We start from the raw sequence: 9,500 nt of genomic DNA, 5'->3' as shown, positions 1-9,500 counted from the left end.
CCACCGTGCCCCTCCCCCCCTTGGGTTGCAACCGCAACCGCTGGTTGCCCCCCCTCTTCACGGCGACCGAAACAGGGCAACTCACCGCTGCTGCCCTTGTTTCTAGCCGCGCCTCCTCTAGCACTCCTCTTTCCCTCGAGTGCCATTGCCGCCCAGTCGACCCATCACTGCTGTGGGCCACCGTGCGACGACCGCCGATCGTCTCCCAGCCAGCTGCCGCCGCTCCACCTTGCTCTGCATCTAACCGAAACAAAGCACACTTGCTCTGCCCTTGTTTCAGCCGTGCCACACCTTGCTCTGCATCTAACCGAAACAGAGCACACTTGCTCTGCCCTTGTTTCAGCCGTGCCACAGTCGCGTGGGTTCCCTTGCTGCTGCCGGTTGTCGCCACTATCGCTGCTACTGCCCAGCTACTGTGCAGATGCCCTTGACTAGACATCAGAAACAAGAACTAGGGATTACCGACTTGTAATCGTATGCAATGGCTACCGATAACTCAGTGAAGGTACAAATGGAAGCGTTGGAAACCAGAATTGAAAATCGGCTACAAGAAACTCTTCATGATTTCAAAAAGAGCTTGTTAGAGCACTTTAGTGGGTTTCAACAAGATGGAAGCTCAAGTTCTACGCTAAACAGATCGAGAGATATAGGAAAAGGGCCCTAGGATGGTGACACACACTACCCACGTATCAGGGTAGAATTTCCACGATGGGAAGATGGGGATCCGACCAGTTGGCTCTCTAGGGCGGAAATTTTTTTTCGTTTTCACAGAACTCCAGAAGAATCCAAGGTAGAAGTGGCCTCAATCTAGCTCAATGGAGATGCAATCCAGTGGTATGATTGGTACGAAATTTGCCATGGAATTCCTTCGTGGGAGCAGTTTAAAAGAGGACTTATTGTTTGCTTTGGCCCATCTGAATATGAGAATGTTGATGGCCAACTCGCCAAAATTCGTCAGACTTCTACAGTGTTGGAATATCAGAGTAGATTTGAAAGATTATCCAACCAAGCTAGAGATTGGTCAGAACGACAACTTTTGGGTACATTTATTGAAGGGCTTATTCCCGAGATCCGGTGTGAGGTTAAGGCTCGTCAACCTCGCACTATGATGGCTGCGATTTCATTTTCATGCCTACATGAAGAAAAAATCAGTGTGGAATATCGTCGAAACAAAGGTGCCAATAAACAGGTGATTAGCAGGCAACCTACCTCATCTACTTCAAGTCAAAACTATAACACTAGCAGACTAACCCGAGATGAACTCAAAGAAAGGTTAGCGAAGGGTTTGTGCTGGCATTGCGATGAAAAGTGGAGTAAGGAGCATCGATGCAAACAAGGAAGACTTTTGATGATTGAACTGATCGAGGAGGAACCGGAAGTAGAAGTATCAGATTCCGATCATGAAGAAGTAGAAATTAATGATGATGTTGAAGCTGTCACACATACAGTGTATGCATTGGCTGGCTACTCTAATCCACAAACTATGAAAATTGGAGGAACTTTGAAACACCAGTCTGTCACTGTTTTGATTGATACGAGTAGCACTAATAATTTTATGGATAGGAAAATTGCAGCCCGATTAGCTTACCACATCGAATGTTGTGACAAATTTAAAGTCAAGGTCGCCGATGGACGGATTTTAACCTGTGACAGCAAGTGCTCAAAGATAAAACTAATTTTGCAAGGTCAAGAATTATTTGTGGATTTCTTTTTATTATCCTTGGAAGACTATGAAGTGGTGCTCGGAATTGAATGGCTATTAATCTTAGGTGATGTCTCTTGGAATTTTTCTAAATTGATTATGAAGTTCTTTATTAATGGAAGACAGGTGACTCTCAAAGGAAGACATGGAGGTAAGGTTACAACTATCACGAGCCATCGGATGGAGCGGGTCCTTCGGAAGACACACACCGGATTTTTGGTGCAATTGCATAACATTGAAAAGGAAATGACAGTGAACATTCCGGCTGAAAATATTGAATCATTGCTAACAGAGTTTGCGGATATATTTGCAGAGCCACACGGACTTCCACCTCTTAGATGTCATGATCATCGGATCCCACTATTACCCGAGAAGGCACCAACCAATGTCCGACCGTATAGATATCTACATTTCCAAAAGGCAGAGATAAAGAGGATTATCATAGAGATGCTCAAAATAGGAGTTATACGAGCTAGTGTTAGCCCATATTCTTCCCCAGTCTTACTAGTCAGAAAGAAGGATGGCTCATGGCGGATGTGTGTCGACTATCGAGCACTTAACAACATTACAGTGAAAGATAAATATCCTATTCCAGTAGTGGATGAACTATTGGACGAATTAGGAGGAGCTCAGGTCTTCACTAAATTGGACCTACGATCGGGCTATCATCAAATCAGAGTACATGAAAGGGATGTTCAGAAAACTGCCTTCAGGACATATAATGGCCATTATGAGTTTCTAGTAATGCCTTTTGGGTTAACCAATGCGCCCTCTACCTTCCAGAGTTTAATAAATGATAAATTTCGGGCTCATCTCCGTAAGTTTGTTTTGGTTTTCTTTGATGATATTTTAATATACAGTCATTCCTTAGAAAGTCATTTATTACATTTACGAACTGTCTTTAATATTCTTCGTGAGCATGGTCTTTTTTTCAAGAAATCCAAGTGCAGTTTTGGGCAACCTGAGGTTGAGTACCTCGGCCATATCATATCTCAAAAGGGTGTTGCAGGTGATCCTTCAAAAATCCAAGTGATGACAGACTAGCCAATTCCAAAGTCAATCAAAGCTTTAAGGGGGTTCTTGGGATTAACCGGCTATTATCGAAAGTTTGTGAAGAATTATGGCAAAATTAGTGCCCCCTTGACGTCACTTCTAAAGAAAAATGCATTCAGATGGTTAGAAGAGGTAACTCAGGCATTTCAATTCTTGAAAACTACAATGTCTACTACACCCGTGCTGGCTTTACCCAATTTTAACAAGATGTTTGTGATTATATCTGATGCTTCTGGAGCTGGAATAGGGGCTGTATTAATGCAGGAACGTTGGCCTATCGCTTATGCTAGTAAGGCTCTTTCCCCTTCCCATTTGAGTTTATCTATTTATGACAAGGAGATGCTAGCCATAATATATGTAGTCACAAAGTGGAGACCCTACCTAATTGGTCGACGGTTTCAAATACGCACTGATCACAAAAGCCTCAAATATTTTCTAGAGCAAAAGATTTCTTCTCCAGAGCAACAGAAATGGGTCACAAAGCTACTAGGATTCGATTATGAGATCAATTATAAAAAGGGGAGTGAGAATTTAGTAGCAGATGCCCTCTCACGCCTTCCAGAACAAGCTGAACTAGTAGCTATTTCTATTCCTAGTTGCGAGACTTTGGAAGTTATTAGAAAGAAATGGTCAAATAATCCTGAGATCCAAAATATCATTAAAAAATTAGAAGAAGCCCCAGGTTCTGTCTCAAATTATAGTTGGGATTCGGTGGACTTGCGCTATAAAGGCCGAATAGTGGTTGCCCCACATTCTTCTTGCCAAGCAATAATTCTGAAGGAGTTCCATTCATCACCAATTGCTGGTCACTCCGGATTTCTCCGCACTTATAAGCGACTTCGACAACTTTTTTACTGGAAAGGTATGAAAAATTTTATCAAGAAATTTGTTATTGAATGTGATGTTTGCCAACGTCACAAAGGTGAGACAGTAGCCACCCCAGGCTGACTACAGCCCCTCCCTATTCCTGATGCTACTTGGACCGACATATCTATGGATTTCATTGACAGTCTCCCATCATCTCAAGGAAAGAGTACTATACTTGTAGTTGTGGATAGACTTACAAAGTATGCTCATTTCTATGCTTTACGACATCCTTATACTGCTGCAAGTGTTGCTCGTATTTTTGTGGAAAACATAGCTAAATTGCATGGGAGTCCCCGTTCCATTGTTAGTGACAGAGACAAGATTTTTACTAGCTCCTTCTGGACAGAACTTTTTCGTTTACAAGGTACTCAGCTAAATATGAGCACTGCTTATTATCCACAAACAGATGGGCAAACTAAAGTGGTAAATAGGTGCCTAGAAAATTACCTCCGATGCTTTACTGGCGACAAGCCGAAGGAATGGGTCAAATGGTTTCCCTGGGCAGAGTGGTGGTATAATACCTCTTACCATTCTTCTATTAAAATGACTCCATTTGAAGCAGTTTATGGCCGACCCCCACCTACAATTACAAAGTATGTACCCGATTCTTCTAAAGTTGATCAAGTGGATAAGGAATTGATGGATAGAAATAAGATTATTTAGCTTTTAAAGGATAACCTCACAGCCGCACAAGCAAGAATGAAACAACAAGTTGATAAACACCGAAGTGAATGAGAATTTACTGTAGGTGATTGGGTTTTCCTTCGTCTTCAACCCTACAAGCAAACTTCCATAAAGGTCCGATCTTCCATGAAGCTATCTCCTCAGTTTTTTGGGCCTTATAAAGTATTAGAACGTATTGGACCAGTGGCCTACCACTTGGATTTGCCTGCTAGCTCTAAACTACATCCAGTCTTTCATGTTGCATGCCTTAAAAGGAAATTGGGTGAAGATGCAATAATGCAGTGCCACTTGCCAGACACTTCTATTACTAGGGAAGTTCAAGCTCAACCACAAGTCATACTTGATCGATGAGTTGTAATGTATCGCAGATATCCTGTAACTAAAGTGCTAGTGCAATGGGCCAACTTACCAAAGGTAGATGCCGCTTAGGAGTCCTACAACATGCTAAAGGAGAAGTTTCCAGAATTTGATGCTGCTCAGCCTTGAGGACAAGGCTAAATTGAAGGAAGCGGGATTGCCAGGATCCTTTTATTTTTCCTTTTATTTTCTATGCTTTCCTTTTATTTTCTACGTATTTATTAAGTCTGTTTAGTTTAGTTAAAGTCAGAACTCTATAAATAGAGATGTAACTGCTTCTTTTCGATCATCTATGACAAATACTATTTTGTCTTTTGACAAATCCTAGGAGGTCGATCCCCTCGAAGCGATCAAGGAGGGCCGATTCCCTCGAAGCGATCAAGGAGGCCGATCCCCTCGAAGTGATCATCCCTTTCTCTTATTCTTTTTTACGATAAGACTTTAGGGTCTTATCAAAATGCTCAAACAATAACCAAACAGGTGAAACCGTCATGACATAGTCTCCGAGAGACTATCAGGTGGTGGTACTATCAGACTAGACAATGGTACCGCCTAGTGTTAGGGTGTCAAGCAGTGGTACTGCCAGACTAGGCGATGGTACCGCCTAGTGTCAGGGTGTCAGGTAGTGGTACCACCAGACTAGACGGTGGTACCGCCTAGTGTTAGTGTTGTAGGCGATGGTATGACCTAACATAGGCGGTGGTACCGCCCATACCCGGGAGGCCCGGGATGAGATATTTTTAGGCTCCAAGTTTGAATCAACTTGAGGCCTATAAATACCCCTCTCATCCCATGTTAATATACATAAGAATTCAGAGTGAAAAAGAAAGATAACACTGTTGTAATCTTGTGTGAACTCCTCTCAAAGATCTAAGTATTAGTATAGTTTAAGAGAGGAGTAAGTGGGGGTGTAAAGGTTCTCTCCTAAGCCCGCAAAGAGAGAATAGAGTTGTAAGAAGGAGGTTGATCTTCACTTATTAAAGGAAGATCGTTAGTGGATGCCGGTGGCCTTGACGAAAGAGGAATCAATGGAGTGAATATAGGTCACGATGACCGAACCACTATAACTCGGTTTGCATTTACTTCTTACAATTTACATTTACTATAAACTGCCCTTTTTATTACTTGTTATACTCTTCTGAACTCTTTCAATTTAAGCATCTTTACGAAACGGGTTTTATCGTATGAAGAAATTTCAAACCGACGTGATTTTACCTTTGCACTAATTCACCCCCCCTCTTAGTGCCGACTCATTCCTAACAAGAATTGCTAGAGTGCACATCACTAAAAGAGGCAAACTTGTTAGCTTGCTTATCTCAAAAGAGAAGCAAGAAGTGCTATCTTGCAAATCTCAAGAGAAGCAATGTTTGCTAAGTTACACATTTCAAGAAGATGCAAAAATAGTCTATCTTGCACATCTTAAAAGATGTAAAATTTTGCTAACTTTTATATGTGTAAAATTACTAGCTTGCATACTCTAAAATGATATAAAATTACTAGCTTGTATGTTATAAAATATTGTAAAATTCACTAGCTTGCATGATGTAGAACTTGTTATCTTGAACATCACCAAGAAGTGCTATCTTGTATATCTTAAGAAGTGAAACATGCTAACTTGCATATCTAGCAAAATTTACAAACTTGCAAAACTTTAAATTTTTGCTAGCTTGCATGTAAAATGATGTAAAATTTTGCTAGCTTGTGCTTTGCCAAGGAAGCAAAAAATTATACTTCTTAAAAGAGAAGAAAGAAAATTACTTGCTTGCATGATGATAAAACTTGAGATTATATTTATAATGCAATGATTTGAAACTTGCTAAATGCACTTCTCCTTTTTGTTGATGACAAACGGGGAGAAGTTATGATAATGATCATGCATGGAATGATGTATTAAATGATTTGATTATGCATTATTTTATGATGACGTGTTGTAAATACTCTTGATTAAATTTTCTTTAACTTGAATTCAACTTGAATTCAAGGTTCTATCAATATGACACATTGATACGGGGAGTTAAGGTCAACTCTGTCATCAATTAGTTATCATCATAAAAAAGGGAGAGATTATTGAATCTCATATTTTAATGATGAAACCAATTGATAGTGTTTATGATTTGATCTGCATTTTAAGTGACGTAGGAAGCTTCGATCAAGAAGAGACAATTAAAGCAGGATGAATCATGTTGGGCCGGAGAGAAACATATCAGAAGATTGTACGTCGAGCCGAAGGATCAGTCGACATATCGGCAGAAGGCTTTGGGCCATGAGTTCGGGCATCAAACCAAGAAGAGCAAGAAATCAGAGATTTAGAGGTCAACTGGTCAATTGGGCAATAGGCCGTAAGAGAGGACGATGCGCCGAAGAATCGGACGAAGCGTCGATGAACCAATGACATACCAGACAACATGATTCAAGCTTTGTAATGATTATCTAGATCGAAGTAGGTTTTATTTGTGTAGGATTAACTATGATAGTAATCAAGGCATAAAGCAAAATGAAGTCCCGGAGTCAAGAATGAGATTTCGTTGGGAGTTCGAGAGTTCGTCAGAAGTCCGAACATTCGTTGGAAGTTCTGCCAGAATTGATCGAGAAGTCCAGGAGCTTGCCGAAGTAGCTCATCAGAACTCGCCAAGAAGATCGTCGTGAAGTCCAAGAGCTTGTCGGGAGTCCGCTGGAACATTGCCGAGAGATCGTCGAAAGTTCACCGGAAGATCGCTAGAAGCTCGCTAGAAGAAACCAGAATTATTTACCTTAGTGTATGCCTTAGAATTTATAGTTAGTACATAATTGGGATTGGAATTGGAGCAACCCAATTATGGGCTAGTTAGGCCCATATATGGGCTGTGTTGGGCCAAGTGAAAGGCCCAAATAGTGACCCAGCAGGTGGAACTATTGTGGCACAATCTCTGAGATTGTGTTAGGCGGTGGTATCGCCTAAACACAGTCTTTGAGAGATTGTCAGGCGGTGGTACCACCCAGTGATAGGGTGTCAGGCTGTGGTACTGCCCAGTGTTAGAAAGCACTAGCGGTCGTACCACTAGGACCCAAGAAACCTGGGATAAGACCTTTTTAGGCTCCAAGTTTAAATCAAGTTGAGGCCTATAGATACCCCTCTCATCCCTGGTTAACATACAAAAGCATAAAGAGTTTAAAAGTGAGAAAATGCTATAGTAATCACTTGAGAAATCCCCTCCTCTAAGTTCTAAGTTTAGAATTCTATTTAAAGAGGAGTGTGTACTTGTAAAGGTTGTCTCCTAAACCTATTAAAATAAGAAGAGAGGTGTAAAAGGGTAGTGGGTCTTCGCCCATTGAAAGAAGACCATTAATGGATGCCGATGGCCTCGACGGAAGAGGAATCGGGAGTGGATATAGGTCACGACAACCGAACTACTATAAATTGATTTGCATTTCTTTTGAGCAATTTACTTTAATTGCAAACTTCCTTACTTGTTATACTCTTCCATACACTTTCAATTTAAGCATCTTTACGAAACGTGTTTTTTATCGTACGAAGAATATTGAACCAACGACTTTTATCCACTGCACTAATTCACACCCCCCCCCCTCTTAGTGCCGGCTCGTTCCTAACAAAAGGAACCTTAAATGACTCAATGCAAAATGATAAGTTAGGTAGATCTATTTGTTGAATCTCGAATTTTGATGATGAAGTCAATTGTCATTTGTTATCTAATCTATATGTTGAGATAAGTGTGCAGGATTAACTACGATGAAGGTTAGATATGCAACAGGAGTTACGCCGGAATCAAGATAATGATCACGTTGGGAATTCGATAGTTCGACGGAAGTTCGGACAGTCATCGGACGTTCTACGGGAACAAATCTGAGAAGTCCATGAGCTTGCCAAAGAAGCTCGTTGGAACTCGCCAAGTGGATCGTCGCAAGTCCAAGAGTTTGCCGGAAGTCCGTAGGAGCATCACCGAGGGTTCATCGGATGATCGACGGAAGTTCGCCGGAAGATCGCTGGAAGAAGCGATTGATGCACCGGAGCAAGTTGCAGTAAATGTCTTAGGAAATATCATAGTTAGCACAATGATTAAGTTGGAAATGGGAGGTGATCCCATTAACTTAATCTTGGGGCAATTGGGCCCCTAAAAAACCTAAATTGGGCCGAATGGATCAACCCATTCGGACCTTGATTTCTGCCAAGTGGTTGAACCGCCCTAGCCAAGTGGTGGCACCGCTTGGGCTCAGTCTCTGAGCGAGACTGGGTGGTGCAACCGCCCTTGACAGGAGGTGGCACCGCTTGAGCTCGGTCTTTGAGCTCTAGTAGGAGGTGCAACCACCTCAGTCAGGCGGTGGCACCGCCTGAGCTCGGTCTTCGAGCTCTGGCAAGAGGTGCAACCGCCCCTGACAGGAGGTGGCACCGCCCAGAGGCTCAGTCTTCGAGCTCTGCCAGGCGATGCAACTGCCTCAGTCAGGAGGTGCAACCGCTAGATCTCGGAATTCTGGGAATTGACAGTTTTGAGCTTGAAATTCAAACTGGGTTGGGGCCTATAAATACCCCACCCTTTCAGCACTGAAAGAGCACAAAAAACACACCGAAATCCTGATCTTATTCTGTGATTTTTAGAGTTCAAAATTGTTGTAAAGGCCAAAAGTTCTTCTCCCTCTTTTCTTCCAAGTTCTGATATTTAAAGAGAGGTGAGAAAATTCTATAAGGGTTGTCTCCTAAGCTCGTCAAAAGGAGTGAAACTGTAAAAGGGTGGTTGGCCTTCGCCTATTGAAGGAAGGCCTCTAGTAGACGTCGGTGACCTCGTCGGTGGAGGAAGCCAAAAGTGGATGTAGGTCAAGATTGACCGAACCACTCTAAATCTCG

Source organism: Musa acuminata, chromosome BXJ2-8 (assembly GCF_036884655.1).
Source record: "Musa acuminata AAA Group cultivar baxijiao chromosome BXJ2-8, Cavendish_Baxijiao_AAA, whole genome shotgun sequence".
NCBI classification, from domain to species: domain Eukaryota; kingdom Viridiplantae; phylum Streptophyta; class Magnoliopsida; order Zingiberales; family Musaceae; genus Musa; species Musa acuminata.
The sequence above is the reverse complement of the archived record's forward strand: the minus strand, read 5'-3'. Positions refer to the sequence as shown.